The sequence below is a fragment of the Spinacia oleracea genome, chromosome 4 (genome assembly GCF_020520425.1).
Source record: "Spinacia oleracea cultivar Varoflay chromosome 4, BTI_SOV_V1, whole genome shotgun sequence".
Lineage (NCBI taxonomy): Eukaryota > Viridiplantae > Streptophyta > Magnoliopsida > Caryophyllales > Amaranthaceae > Spinacia > Spinacia oleracea.
The window spans coordinates 44936556-44952717 of NC_079490.1; the positions used below are offsets into that span (position 1 = coordinate 44936556).

The 16162-nt window shown below is 37.5% G+C and overlaps 2 long non-coding RNA genes across 2 annotated transcripts; one reads left to right on the top strand and one right to left on the bottom strand.

Moving 5' to 3' along the window:
• Positions 1-3261: 3261 nt before the first annotated feature.
• Positions 3262-5303, bottom strand: LOC110784034 (uncharacterized). The gene is made up of 3 exons (XR_002532233.2): positions 5195-5303; positions 4821-4884; positions 3262-3907 (listed from the first exon to the last, which is right to left on the bottom strand). It is a non-coding gene; the product is annotated as an uncharacterized lncRNA (long non-coding RNA).
• A 748-nt stretch (positions 5304-6051) lies between these two features.
• Positions 6052-7143, top strand: LOC130459230 (uncharacterized). Its single transcript, XR_008918474.1, has 2 exons — positions 6052-6427; positions 6613-7143. It is a non-coding gene; the product is annotated as an uncharacterized lncRNA (long non-coding RNA).
• Positions 7144-16162: the final 9019 nt, after the last annotated feature.

A 16162-nucleotide genomic window follows, 5' to 3' on the forward strand; every position in this document is an offset into this window, starting at 1 on the left:
GTTTAGTATTAAATGATGAGTCCCTTCAATTTAACGATATATTTAAGATAGACTGTCAGGACCAGTCCTGTGACTAAGAAATGTCTATCAAGTGAACTTGAATGTCAAAGGTTGAGAATGGTCCCTGGTCGGAGTTTTCTATAAAATTGGACGCATAGAAAACGTTAGACGACTAGAATGCAAGATGACTAGTAGTTCTGTTTCTTGAACTATGTGGACATGGAAATGTCATAATCATTTGCATAGATACTTACTTTGGGAAGACTAGTATCGGACAGACCTATGAAACTTTACTGTAAGAGATGAAAATCTGTCATAAGTAAATTTCATTAAATTTATTAGACACTAAATCCTCAATACATGAGTGATCTGAGATTACTTGTTTGAGAACTGGTTGCTTTGACGTTGACCAACCGTCGCACCGTAAAAGGAGGCTATAAAGGCAACGCTCAGGTAATCACCTATCAAACGAAGTCTAATCTCAAGATCGCAAGATTGGGATTGTCCTCCCATAAATCGGGATGAGATGCTTAAAAGTTGTACAAGGCCACTCGGAGAGCTAGAAACTGTGAAATGCATGGCCGTGCTCGGATGAATCATAGGCTATGATTATCTGTTTATTTGATCCGTTGAACTCTGAAACCGAGAAACACCTCTGGACATAATAAGGATGACAACTCTTACCTTATGTTAAAGAGCAAGCATCGAGCGACAAAGGAATTAGGAAATGCACACTTGTCCCTAAGGACAAGTGGGAGACTAAAGGAAATAATGCCCTTGGTCCAAGTATGCATTCTATGTTAAGTCTAATAAGTGCGGTTCAGTATTAATTAACAAGTTAATAATTCAGTGAGATCAAGTGAGCTGAATGCCTAGCTAGAGGCCGCTTCAGTTCAAGTGGAATTAATGATATTAATCCACAGCTTACTCTTGACTGAACCCGTAGGGTCACACAAATAGTACGTAAACGGATCAAGTATTTAATGACATTAAATACTCTATCTATGGATATTCGGAATCGAAGGATCTTGGTTTCAGTGGGAGCTGAGATCGTCACAAGCAAGAAATGAATACTCCGGAAACGATGATATTGCCGGAAACGGAAATATGGATCGTATCGGAAATATAAATATTATCCAAATCGTAGATGTTGCCGGAAACGGAAACATGGTACGTATCGGAAAATATTATTGGAAATGGAAATATTGCCGGAATCGGAAATATTGCCGGAAACGGAAATATTGTCAGAATCGGAAATATTATCGGAATCGGAAAATAATTCCGGAAACGGAAATATTAAATATTTGTTCGAAACAGAATTTAATTCCGGAATCGGAAATATTAAATATTGTTCGTATCGGAAATGAATTCCGGAACCGGGAATTTAATCGGAAGCGTATCGTACGAATAAGCATCGGACGAGGCCTGCCGGACGAGGGCCCAGCACGAAGCCAGGCCATCGCCCAGCAAGCCAAGCGCGCCACACGAACAGCCAAGGCCACGCCAGGCCCAGCGCAAGGCCAGGCCCAGCAGGCCATGGCAGCGCGCACAACAATGGGCTGCGAGCTGTGCTGCTGCGAGCGTGGGCTTGCGGCTCGCGTGGGCCGAGCGGTCGTGTGGGCTGTGCGCGGGCATGGCCTACACGCTCGTGGGTCATGCTCGTGTAGAGTTTGTGTTCACATACGAAACCTAAATTTTATAGGATTTGTTTGATGATTAAATTCCTAATCCTAAAAGGATAAAATTAATTAGTTAGAGTCCTACTAGGATTCTAGTTTAACTAATTAGTATCCTAATAGGATTCCAGTTCCTTTTCCATACCTCTATAAATAAGGGTCTAGGGTCATTATTTGCAGGGACGATTGAAATATTCAAAGGGTAAGTTTTTGAAATATAAATCAGCCATACACTTGCAATAAGAGCCGAAAATCCTAAGCACCTTAAGGGCGATTCTAGTTGGTCTAACTTGAGGCGGATCCGGACGTACTGTGGACTATCTACGGAGGGACGACATTTGGAGTCCTAAAGACTTGTTCTTGTTCTTGTTCGGTTCGGGCGCAGCTAGGGAAGGCACGCTACAACATGTATGCATCTATTCTATGCTAAATGATTATGTGTAAATAATATGCTTTCCTGGCTTTATGGTTTTTCCGCATGATTTATGAATTGTCATATGTATCATAACCTAACACCAGATACTTCTAAAGATCTCTAAGTTTCAACTTGAATGTCATCTTGAGAATTCTCTAGAGTTTGTTGTTCGACTCGAATTTATTCGAGGTCTACTTTACTCCCACTTGTCATTTTGGAAATGTAATCTCTTTCCAAAAAGATACCATCTCGAGCAACAAACACCTTGTTCTCATATGTATTGTAGAAGTAATACCCCTTTGTTTCCTTTGGATAGCCCACAAGGATACATTTGTCAGATTTTGGTTGAAGTTTGTCTGAAATTAATCGTTTGACGTATACTTCACAACCCCAAATCTTAAGAAAAGACACATTTGGAGGCTTTCCAAACCATAACTCATATGGAGTCTTTTCGACAGCTTTAGACGGAGCTCTATTTAGTGTGAGTGCAATTGTGTTTAGTGCATGTCCCTAAAATTCTATTGGAAGTCCGGCCTGACCCATCATTGATCTAACCATGTCTAGCAAGGTCCTGTTCCTCCGTTCTGACACACCGTTCCATTGAGGTGTCCTGGGAGGAGTCAATTCTGATAGAATTTCACATTCTTTCAGATGGTCATCAAATTCATAGCTCAGATATTCACCGCCTCTATCAGACCGCAATGCCTTAATCTTCTTGCCTAACTGATTCTCTACTTCACTCTGAAATTCCTTGAATTTGTCAAAGGATTCAGACTTATGCTTCATTTGGTAGACATAACCATATCTACTGAAGTCATCAGTGAAAGTGATAAAGTAGCTGAAACCACCCTAGCATTTGTACTCATTGGTCCACATACATCTGTATGGATTAAACCCAATAGTTCAGTTGCACTTTATCCAACTTTAGAGAAATGTTGCTTTGTCATTTTGCCAAGTAAGCATGATTCACACTTACCATAATCCTCTAAGTTAAATGGTTCTAGAATTCCTTCCTTTTGAAGTCTTTCTATGCGCTTCATGTTAATATGGCCTAATCGACAATGCCACAGATAGGTGAGATCTGAATCATTCTTTTTGGCCTTTTTGGTATTTATGTTATAAACTTGTTTGCCGTGATCTAGTAAATAAAGTCCATTGACTAATCTAGCAGATCCATAAAACATCTCTTTAAAATAAAACGAGCAACTATTATCTTTTATTAAAAAGGAAAATCCCTTAGCATCTAAGCAAGAAACATAAATGATGTTTTTAGTAAGACTTGGAACATGGAAACATTCTTCCAGTTCCAAAACTAGCCCATAGGGCAACAACAAATAATAAGTTCCTACAGCTAATGCAGCAATCCTTGCTCCATTTCCCACTCGTAGGTCGACTTCACCCTTGCTTAATCTTCTAATTCTTCTTAGTCCCTGTGAATTGGAACATAAGTGTGAGCCACAACCTATATATCTAATACCCAAGAAGTTGAATTTGCAAGTATACAGTGTAACACCCCCAAAATTTGGACATTTTATATAATCAAAAACCCTGTTTTTATTTCATAAAATCACCGTCCAAACCTTGGGAGTGTCACTGCTACATTTATTCTCCATGGAAAATAAATGCAAAGCAACAAAACAATTTAAAACCATTAAAGTAAAAAAATTAACTAAGTGGTCTAAAAGGTGGCCCATAAAATATTACAACCAATCCCATAACTAAACAAAATCTAACTTATACTGAAATAGAAATTTGTCTCTTGACTAAGTGATTATTCTAATCGTCTCCTCACTCGTAGCCAAGTACCTTTACCAACCTGCAAAAATAAATAAAAAAGAGACAAAAGAGACGAACTCCCAAAAATCAGATAAATTGAGTAATTCCAACTCTATCCCGTAAAATAAATAATTTTAGTTTGAAAACATTTTGAGCATATAAAATAAATATATAAACAAACAAGTATCAATTTAATAACCTCATTATAAACTTATCACATAAAGATCAATACTAATTAAGTGAGGGAAAGAGAACGCTAAGGGTCGCGCGTAACCTTTGAGAATGGCTAAAGGAAGATGAGTACAGAATGTCCCTAGTGTGCACACCCCTCACTAATTGACTATGGGTCTCCGCGACCGCGCACCAATAGAATTAGGAGGAAGACTAAGCAGAAAGTTTAATACAGAATAATAGAAACCTACTAGAAGCCTACCGGGTCTCCACTAAAGTGCACCGATAGAACAACATCTAGAAGGGCAACCTGTTCCTAACCCTTACGGGCTTTTCCCTCTGAGATTACACTTTACGTAATTAATATTTTAATAAGGTTCAAGCACATAATACAAAGACATAATAGTCACAGAAAGGAAACCAAAACGCAACAAGTCCATTAAGATATGCCTAGGACATTTAGTTTAATCCATTTACACTTCTTACATCAAAGAGCTCATAATGCTCTATTAATTTACAACCCCAATGTTCACGAGATGCGTCCAGCTTAACCGACAATTCTACTCATTGTACAACAAGTATCATAGACATTTTCATAAACTAATTATAGAATTCAAATATCACTTTCAAAATAATACCACTTTGAACAAGACAGGCTTCTAATTTCAAATTACATAACTCATGTATATAACACTTTATCTACCGAACACATAATAACACATAAACATATCCAAAATATTTTTCCTTGACGGGACCTACAGATGATGAACATTGAAAATTACCTTAAGCGCTCGTACATTAAACCGGCAACCTCTTTGAGTATTACAATTCCTAAAGTATTCCCGTCTACGAATAACAGATAAATGAACCAAAGTTAATAGGTTAAACTAGTAATAGGAACAATTAGTCGCGATGTTAGAACTTAGAAGTATAAATGTTCTACAATCCCCTTCTTTAGAATGGAGACTAAAAGGGAATGGAAAAGTAAATCATGGTTTGCTTTAAAAATAAAAAGAAGAAGATGATACTGTATCCTTTTTTTTCTTTTACGATCAATCGAATAGAATAGGCAGGAAATTAAATATACTAAAGCCACTTGAGTTAACTATCATAATTCATACTCAAAATTATAAAGATTTAAAGTAGTACCCATTACCTATGGAGAGAAGGAAATTGAGGTTGATGAAACGGTAACAACGGCAGAAGACAAAGAGGGAGGCTAGGGTTTCTGTAGTAGTAGTAGAGTTTTTGTCATGACATTTTTGGGTTTGGAGGAAATTTATAGGTTAGGCTATTTAGGGTTGATTAAAATAATTTAATTTAAGAAAGTTAAATTACTAAAACCCAAAAATAAGATTTTTAAATTTCTTTCTTGAAAATCAAAAATTTAATTTAAATAATATCACAAAATAAACTTAATACTAAAATATTTTATCAAAGTACCCGAAAATTCGTGGTATTACATACAGTCTATAACAAAAATACCTAAAGATGGAACGACCGTTCCGTTCTTCTGATCTTCCTTAAGCTTCAAGCAATCTATCTTCCAATGCCCCTTCTTCTTGCAGTAGAAGCATTCAGATTCATAAGTGGGTTGTTCTTCTTTTCAGACTTGGTGCTGCCAGCTTGTTTAGTTGGGCTGGCCTTCTTGCCACCTTTCTTAGCATTCCTCTTCTTACCAGATTTCTTGAACTTGCCCCCACGCACCATAAGCACATCTTGCTTATCACTTTTGAGCGTCTTTTCAGTGGTCTTCAGCATACCGTGAAGCTCAGTGAGCGTTTTGTCCAGACTATTCATACTGTAGTTCAGCTTGAACTGATCATACCCACTATGAAGAGAATGGAGGATGGTGTCTATGCCATTTCCTGAGAGAATTGCTGATCCAGCCGACTCATATTCTCAATACAAACTTTTGTATAAGGCGGTCTTACAAGAAAGACCACCTTATAATTGGATTGGGCTTCTAATTTCGCGGGTCAATACACTCGGGTCTGGATCACAAGTTATAATTCGCGGGTCGTATAACAGTAAGTTTTTCGCCCAAATTCAAAATCTAATCCATTTTCTCTCCTCAAAATATCTCTGCCTCCTCTCTCTCCTCAAAGTCTCTCTCCCATTTTCGCCGGCATCAAAGCTACAACGGAGTTGGCGAAGGTGGCTACGAAGGTGAAGATGCGGCGGCGGTCTCTCTCCATCCACGAAACCTCTGCCTCCCTCTGTATCCTCAAACTCGACGCCTGACATGGAACCGTTGAAGCTCGGCGGTGGCTTGTGGTGGTGGAATGTTGTTTGTCGTTGTGATGGTTGTGGACGCGAACGAGTGGAAGATCGGTGACACGAAGCTCAACTTAGATCTGCCTGTGATCTCTATGAGAAAACTCCCAAGGTGCGACTTATTGGCTGATTTTTTGTTCTTTTGTTTAATTGTTAGGGTTTAATTGATCATTTGATTTATTGCATTCATGTTTAATTGATCATTTGATTTTTGGATTGAGTTTTTTTTGGATTTTGATTTTTGATTTTCGGTTTTTGTTTTTTGATTCTTTTTATTAAATTCCGGCGAGAAATTAGGGTTCCAGCAAAAAAAACATGTCGCGAAGAAAAGAAACAGATCGCCGGCGAGAAACTAGAGATGAAGGAGAGGAAGAAGAAGCGCCGACGTGAAGATTGAGATCCGCCATTGTTTGATGTTATGTGCTCTGGTTCTCCTTCTTTCTACTTTGACATACCTCAGACTTGGAAATATTCTCAATATGTTGGTGCTGGTTGAATGAGTTCCTTTTGCTGTGGTGGAACAAATGTTGTGGTTGTTGTGTTGGTGGCTCTGATTCCCTGGTTGCGGCTGTGGCGGTGGCGGTGGCAGCAATGCAAAGGAACAATGTTGCAGAGGCCTCGCAAGTCGTAACAAATTTGGTTTAGTCATAGTTTGGTTATATTTAGTTAATAAAAAAAATGGTTTAGTAATAATTTGTATTTTAAAATTGCAAAGAAATGCAATTAATATCCAAATCTGTATTGTAACAATTTTGTTTCATTTATTTTAGTCATGATTAAATAAGTTTTAGTTAAGAATGAATTCATTTTAGTCACACATTTGTTGCATTTAGTTATGAATAAATTCTTTTTAGTTAAGATTAAATTTTTGGATTTTAGTTAAGATTTTTTGAGTTTTAGTTATGATTTCGTGAAATTGTTTTAGTTTAACATGAAATTCAATTAGTTAACCAATGTAATAAATTAGTGAAGCATCCAAGACAATTATTTAAGCATTGAGACTAATTAGTTAAGCGATTAAATTAATAAGTTCGCAGATATAAAGAAAGTATTTATTAAGCCGAAAATTCAATTAGTTGAGCTTGAAATTCAATTAGTCAAGCAACAGAACCACTTAGTTAAGCAATGGAACTAATTAGTGAATCAATGAAACCAATTAGTTAAGCACTAGAACTAATTAGTTAAACCTGAAATTCAATTAGTCAAGTAATGTAACCTATTAGTTAAGCAATGATACCAATTAGTTAAGCCTGAAATTCAATTAGTTAAGCCATTGAACCAATTAGTTAAGTTTGAAATTCAATTAGTTAATCAATGAAACCAATTAGTTAAGAAATGGAACTAATTAGTGAAGCAATGAAACCAATTAGTTAAGCACGAAACTAATTAGTTAAACATGAAATTCAATAAGTCAAGTAATGTGACCTATTAGTTAAGCAATGAAACCAATTAGTTAAGCAATTGAACGATTTAGTTAAAGCAAAGAACCAATTAGTTAAGCCTGTAATTCAATTAGTTAAGCAATCGAACCAATTAGTTAAGTTTGAAATCCAATTAGTTAAGCAATGAAACCAATTAGTTAAGCAATGAAACGATTTAGTTAAAGCAATGAAACCAATTATTTAAGCAATAAAACTAATTAGTTAAGCAATGCAACCAATTAGTTAAGCAAAACTAATTAGTTAAGTTCTGTAACTAATTAGTTAAGCACTTGAACTAATTAGTCAAGCAATAGAAGGAATAAGTTTACATATATAAAAAAGTATTTGTTAAACCTGAATTCAATTAGTTAAGCGATGGAAACAATTAGTTAAAAATTGAAACTAATAAGTTTACAAATATAAAGAAAATATTTGTTAAGCCTGAAATTTAATTAGTTAAGCATTATATTTAATTAGTTAATCAATGAAACCAAATAGTTAAGCGTTGGAATAAATTAGTTAAGTAATGGAACGAATTAGTTAAAGCAATTGAATCAATTAGTTCAATTAGTTAAGCATAAAATTCAATTAGTTAAGTAATGAAACTAATTAGTTAAGTAATATAATCAATTAGTTAAACAATTGAACCAATTAATTCAATTAGTTAAACATAAAATTCAATTAGTTAAGTAATAAAACCAATTAGTTAAATAATAGAATTAATTAGTTAAGCAACTGCTATTTTTTGATGTCACATGTTTAAGACTCCAAGTATATTTGTCTGCATGTATTAGCATAAATGTTTCTACCACCAAAGTTGATGAAAACAAAAGAACACCTATTCACCTAAAGTCCTAAAGTGGCCCACCAATAATGTGTGTTTACATCTTTGGTCTTCCTTCAACATCAAGATCCAAAATATGATTGCTTAAGAAATGTCGCTTGTTGGTTCCAAAGATGGAGTTAGGAAGGAGCACCTTGTCAACCTAGCGCAACAGATTCAGTAGAGAAAATACTACTGGTAATCTTAGTGACACAGAAGTCAAAATAAATTCCTTCTCCTAGTAGAGAAAACACTACTGCTGGCATGTTAATTGTATGACCAAAACTAATTGCCACCAAGGAACTTCTTCTCTCTTCTCTCTCATGGTGTGGTGTACGTTAAGGTTCACTTACTAACGTGCGCCAATCTTGAAAATGGCGAGGAAGAAGAAAACGCAGAAGCTTGAGATTGCTCAAGTTAATGAGGAAGCCTCTTCTCTTCTTCATCAAGAAGTTTCGAGGCCTAAGAACCAGAACCAACTCATAAAATAATACCCATTCCTGATGAACCTCGGGTTAGTGCGGGTCTGGTGACACCAGTTATGCTGCCTCATTCTGACCATATGCTGCCGTCGATGGACCGTCTAGACAACTTTCAAGCTTACCAGGACTCGGCTGGTTGGTCGCAGTCAGTGCGCACTGATGTAAATCGACCGCCATCGCTGGTTGAAGCTCTGGAAGAGTTTTACGAAGATAGCCATCGAATGGTGGTGGGAAAGGATAGGGTGGACCTCCTGGTGAGAAGTGTTAATGCTGCACTCAAGGAGATGCACCATCAGAGTGTGATGAAGGAGAACCCAGGTGTAGATCCAGCCCAGAAAACAGAGGATGTCCGTACAGAAACAGAGTGTGAGATGAATGGTGCGCAGCCAGCTCAACGGCGACTGGATATGGAACCAAAACCATGGGTGAGTCTATTCAAAGGTAGTTCACTCCCTTCTAAAGGTTTTGCGTTGAATTTTATTGCTCCCACAGTCTGTGATGGTAAACCCATAGCTGTACTTGATAAGCATGAGATACAAAAAATGAATGATCTATGGGGAAATGCAGTTGTCATGTATGTAGTTGGGGAAAAACCTTCGATTGGGGCTATTTTGAGATTCATTGCAAAAGAATGGCACCAAGTTGGTAAACCTCAGATTTTCCTCCATGATGAGGGCTATTTTGTAATTAGATTCCAGTCAAAGAAGGATAAGGAATCAGTTCTGGTGGCTGGCCCTCATATGTTCTTTGGCAAACCTATGATTGTTAAACCTTGGACAACAAGTTTTAATTTCCAGGAGGAAATATTGAGGGTAGTTCCAGTGTGGGTTAGGTTGCCTAACTTACCACTGAGCTGTTGGGGGGGTGATTCATTGAGCAGAATAGGGAGTTTGCTTGGAGATCCTCTATATGCTGATGAATGTACTACTAAACAGCAAAGAATTTCATTTGCTCGAATTCTCATTGAGGTGGATGTAACTGGTGACTTGCCTAAATCTGTGCAGATTCAGGACCCTATGGGTAACATTGTTAAACAGGTGGTTGAGTTTGAATGGCTACCACCTTATTGCCAGAAGTGTAAGATTGTGGGGCATGACTGTACTGAGACAAGAGTTAATACCACAAGATTTAGGCCAGCTGATGTTCAGAGAAAGAAGGTTGTGAAGGTGTGGAAACCTAAAGCAGTGCAACCAACTGTTGAACCAAAAACTACTGATGAGTTGACTGCTAATGATGCTGTACAAGAGGATGATGGGGAGAATGGAGAGTTATCTGTTTATGATAAGCCTTTTACTCCAATTGCTCCAGTGCTTGATGAAGGGTGGAGAGTTGTTTCAAGGAGAAGAAGAGATATTAGAACTCCAGCTCAGACTGTGGGGCTTGCTGAGGTCCATTTGAATGGGGAGGAATTGGTTGCTGGTAGTGAGGGAGTGGAATTCCCAATTGATCCACCATGAACATTAGTACCTGGAATGTGAGGGGATTGAATGATCCCATTAAAGTAGTTGAAATAAAGAAGTTTTTAGCTAGTAATAACATTAGTGTTGTAGCTTTGTTAGAAACTAAAGTTCAAGAGAAGAATAGTTGTAAAATCCAGAAGAAAATAGGGGTTGGGTGGCAGTGGATTATGAATTATGAGCACTCTCCTAGGGGAAGGATATGGATTGGTTGGAAGCATGCATTGGTGTCAGTTCAGCTTATCCAAAAAACTGAATTTTGTGTTCACTGTTATGTTACTACTAAGAATGGCTTGTTTGATACTATCTTTTCAGCTGTGTATGGTTTGCACTCTGTTGATACTAGAAGACCTATGTGGAGAGAGATCACTACTTTCAGTAGTACTGTTAATTGTCCTTGGCTTGTCATGGGGGATTTCAATGCAGTTTTATTAGCTGCTGATAGGGTAAATGGCAATGCAGTTACAGAAGGGGAAACTAAGGATTTTGATAGTTGTATGGATGCTGCAGGGTTGGCTGAGCTTAAGAGTTGTGGGAGTTACTATTCTTGGAGCAATAAGGGGCAAGGTAACTTGAGAATTTGTTCCAGAATAGATAGGGCCATTGCCAATGCATTGTGGCATTCTAAGTTTGTTGATGCTGTGGTGGATTATTTGCCTCCAGGAATATCTGATCACTCACCTCTGGTTATGTCTTGCAATATTCAACTGGGAGGAGGGAGTAGACCCTTTAAATTTTTTTAACTATATGGCTGATCATGTTCTGTTTCTTGATGTAGTTAAAAAGGGATGGGATGTGTCCTGTCCAAGGGGTGGAGCCATGTTCAAGGTTTGGACTAAGCTGAAAGCAGTAAAGCAAGGATTGAAGGAGCTACATCATAAAGAGTTTGCTAAGCTTGATGAGAGAATTGAGGGGTTAAGGGCTGATTTGGGTCAAATTCAGATTCAGTTAGCTTCTTGCCCTACTGATAGCAATGTGCAACAGAGTGAGAGGGATTGTAGTGAGACTCTTAAGAAGTTTTTGCATATTCAGGAGAGTGCATATAGACAGAAAGCAAGAATTCAGTGGTTGCAAGTAGGAGATTCTAATTCTAAGTTCTTTTTCAGTGCAATGAAGGAGAGGATAGCTAGGAATAGCATTGATATTTTGTATGATGATTCTGGGAAGAAGCTTAGCTCTACTAAGGAAATTCAGGAAGAAGTTAGCTCTTTTTATAAGAAGTTGATTGGTACTGCAGCTAGCTCCTTGATGGGTGTGGATGTTGGAGTGGTTAGGAAAGGGAAGCAGCTTTCTGCTGCTGATGCAGAAATGTTGGTGGTTCCTATTTCAGATGCAGAAATTGATGCAGCTATCAAAGGTATTGATATCAATAAAGCCCCTGGGCTTGATGGTTTCAATAGTTTGTTCTTTCTTAAAGCTTGGGAGATTATGAAAGCTGATGTTTATGAAGCAGTAAGAGAGTTTTTCAGAACTGGAGTGATGTTAAAGCAAGTGAACAACACTTCAGTTACTTTGGTTCCTAAGATTCAGAATGCTTCTTGTGTGAAGGATTTTAGGCCAATTGCTTGCTGCTCAGTTGTTTACAAAATTATCTCCAAAATTCTTACTGCTAGAATGCAAGGTGTTATTGGTACAGTTGTAAATTGTTCTCAATCTGGTTTCATCCCTGGTAGATCCATTTCTGATAATATTTTGCTGGCTTGTGAGTTGGTGAAGTGCTATTCTAGAAAATATGTTTCTCCTAGGTGTATGATTAAGGTGGATCTGAAAAAAGCCTATGATTCCTTAGAGTGGCCTTTCTTGAAAACCATGCTGTCAGAGCTTGGATTCCCTATGAAGTTTGTAAATTGGGTGATGCAGTGTCTGTATTCTGTTTCTTATTCCATTGTGATAAATGGTTGTCCCACTAAACCAATTCCTGCAAAGAAAGGGTTGAGACAAGGTGATCCCATTTCTCCTTATTTGTTTGCTTTGGGTATGGAATATCTGTCAAGGTGTCTTGCTGCTCTTGCTGAAGATACTAACTTCTCTTATCACCCTAGATGCAAAAAGTTGGATCTCACCCATATGATGTTTGCTGATGATTTGTTGATGTTCTCCAGAGCTGATGAGGGTGCTGTGAAAGCTCTTTTTGATGCTTTTACCAAGTTTTCCTTGGCTTCTGGTTTGGAAGCTAATTTGCACAAAAGTGAAGTTTACTTGGCAGGTGTTTCTGATCATGTTGCTTCCAATATTGTTAGCTCAATTGGGGTTCCTAAGGGATCTTTCCCATTCAGATACTTGGGTGTCCCTCTTACAACTAGGAAGCTCTCCTTCACAGACTGCAAGCCTCTCATTGATAGAACTGTTGCTAGAATCAAGAGCTGGACTTCTAAGTTTCTTTCCTATGCAGGTATGCTGCAACTGGTTAAATCTGTACTCTTTGGTATCCAGCTCTACTGGTGTCAGATTTTTGTTATGCCTAAAAAGGCGATGAAGGAGATTCAGAGAATTTGTAGATGTTTCTTGTGGACTGGTGCTGATGTAGATTCTAGGAAAGCTTCTATCTCTTGGGAGCAATTGTGTTTCCCTAAGAGTCGTGGAGGGTGGAATCTTAAAGATCTAACTGTGTGGAATAAAGCAGCAGTTTTGAAGCACTGTTGGGCTTTAGCTTTGAAGCAGGATAGGCTTTGGGTGAGGTGGATTCATGCTTATTACATTCATCATAAAGACTTCTGGACTATGCCAATTCCTAATGGTTTAACTTGGTCATTAAGGAAAATTTGGCATAATAGAGAAGTATTTCTGCAGGCAAATGGAGTGGATCAGTTTGTGCAAGCTGGTAAATTCAGAATTCAGAAAATGTATAAGTTTCTTCATCCAGTTGGAGCTCAGGTGGGATGGAAGAGATTGATTTGTAATAGCCATGCTAGTCCAAATAGTACCTTCATTGTGTGGCTAGCAGTGCAGAACAGACTAGCTACAAAAGACAGATTGATAAGATGGCAGCTGAGTATTGATGGTACTTGTGGTCTGTGTCAGGTGGAAAATGAAAGCTTGGAGCACCTTTTCTTCTCTTGCTCTTATTCTCAGGAGATTTGGAAGCAGGTTCTGCTTTCTTTAGGTGTGAATAGAACTGTGTTGCCTTGGCATGAGGAGGTTCAGATTGCAGTGAAGAAAAGCAGAAGCAAACAGAAGCAAGCTTGCAAGTATAGTATAGCTTTCATTGAGTCTGTTTACTGTATTTGGTTGCAAAGAAATGCTAAGGTCTTTAGGGATCATGTTGATCCAGTCAAAACTGTTGTTAGCAACATTATGTTTAATGTTGAGTGTAGATGTCAGTAGTAGCCTCAGTGTACTTTAGCTAGCTTGTGTTGGTTAGCTAGGTGATTTGTTGTGTCTGTTGGACAGTTGGTGTTTTCAGAGTTTGTTAATACTCTGATTACTTGGTAAATAAATCTCATTATTATTTGCGAAAAAAAAAATTGTATGACCAAATTTCACCTCATAATTCATTTTCTTCTTTTTGCTCATAACCTAAATCAGAAACCTAAATTAAAAAATCCCTAAATCAAAAACCTAAATCAAAATCATAAAATCAAAAACCTAAAATTAAAATCCAAATCAACGGCGAGCTTGAGGAGGGAGAGAGATCGGCAGCGAGATCGATGTAGCTGTTGCACCTCCACCGTCGCACCTCCACCATCGCACCTCCACCGTCCCACCTCCACCTTCAGATTTTCTATGGGTTTTGAGAAGAGGAACGACGAGGAGGAGCTCCTCGGAATCTGGTGGACCTTAAAGCTGAGGTGGTTGTCTCCAGCGAGGAGAGATGAATGCATGAAGCATTGAATATTGTGGAGAGAGAGGAGAGAGGAGAACTGAAATGAATTAGGGTAGTAATGAGGAAAGAGACAGGAAATTCTGTATTTATAGGCGCGTGAAAGCTTGTGCGCGTGGGCAAATGGATCAGGTCTTTCCTGGACGCGCCTGTAAGGCCGTCTTACAGGAAAGTTGCTGTATTCTCAATGAGTCCAATCATTTTGAGAACATGTGGACTCACGGGCTCGCCTTTCTTGAGCTTATAGTCTCAAAATTTTGTCTATGAGTCTCGAATCTTTCGACTCGAGCCAGATCTTGGAACATGTTCTTTAACTCACTGATGATCGTGAAAGCATCTGAGTTGATGAACGTTTTATGTAGATCTGCACTCATGGTTGCAAGCATTAGACACTTTACATCCTTGTAGGCATCAATCCAACGATTAAGGGCTACCTGAGTGACCCCTTCGCCTGCGGCTTCGGGCATCGCCTCTTCCAGGACATACTCCTTTTCTTCCTGCATAAGAACTATTTGCAAGTTCCTTTGCCAGTCAAGGAAGCTTTTCCCGCTCAACTTCTCCTTTTCGAGAATTAAACGGATGTTGAATGAATTGTTGTTTGCGATAGTTAAAACTACAATTGAAAAGAATAAACAAGTAAATAACATTCACAGTATCTATTAATAAACTTAAATTCTAGCATTCATGCATAATTCAATATTTATTTAGCATTTTATTTAAGTTATGTGTTCCGGCAGGTGTGAATAAAATGATTCCAAGATCCTTAAATCATTGAAGAATTAAGCACATTATGTATTTAGACTTAATTCTAAAATATTATAGGTAAACAAATCATTTGCTAATAGTCTAGAAACTACTCTTGGTTGATAGGTACGTCTAAGAACATATTAGGTAAACCTATCTTATTTGCCAAGACATAAAAGGACTCCTTACTTATATCGTTGAGTTTCACCAAAACTAACATGTACTCACAATTATTTGTGTACCTTACCCCTTTAGGATCAATAAGTAACACCTCGCTATGGCGGAAAACTATTACTAAGATTGTTGTAAAGGTTATCCAAGTAAGTGTTATTTTGGCATGGCACCTTTTAACTCAATTTTTAAAGTTTGGAACTTAAGGCTCTTACTATGTTGGTTAGATTTTAAGTGAACTAAAATCCTTAATCATGCAACATAATCAAGCCATAATCTCATGCATAATTAAGACATATTTAAAGCTAAATAACTTAAAGCATCCACAAGATATAAATTTGATCTAGTATGGCCCGAATTCATCTTGAAGTTTCAACTTCAAACTCCGTCTTGAAAATGGATTGGAAACTCCGTTTTGAATTTCACCATGGGAGGCGCCATTTTCTTCAAATAGGATAAGCTATAATTGAAACTAATTACAACTTTTTGATGGTACACAGACCATATTTAAAATTAAAAACTTTGGTGCATTAGACCAATTTTACATTCAAATTAATGGAACGCAGACCATATTTTCTATCCTATTTGTGTCATACTAGTCACTTTCCATAACCTGCAAAACAGTACATTTATAATATACCATTCACCCATTCATTTATCAATGAATGGCCCACATAGCAAGTTAGTAGAAGATATTATGCATCACATAAATATTTGCAACAATTAATCAAGGGTTCCAATAATCTACAAATTATTCAATCCTTATTAATTCTAATCGAGTTGTTTTAACCTTAAAGGAATGTAGACCTAATCAAGGGTTTAATGACTAAAATGCTCCCACTAAAACCAAGAAATTTACATGCTTTACAAATTTTAAACATAAAATTGTATTTCCGAGTCCAACCGGAAACTTACAAATTTAATTAAAA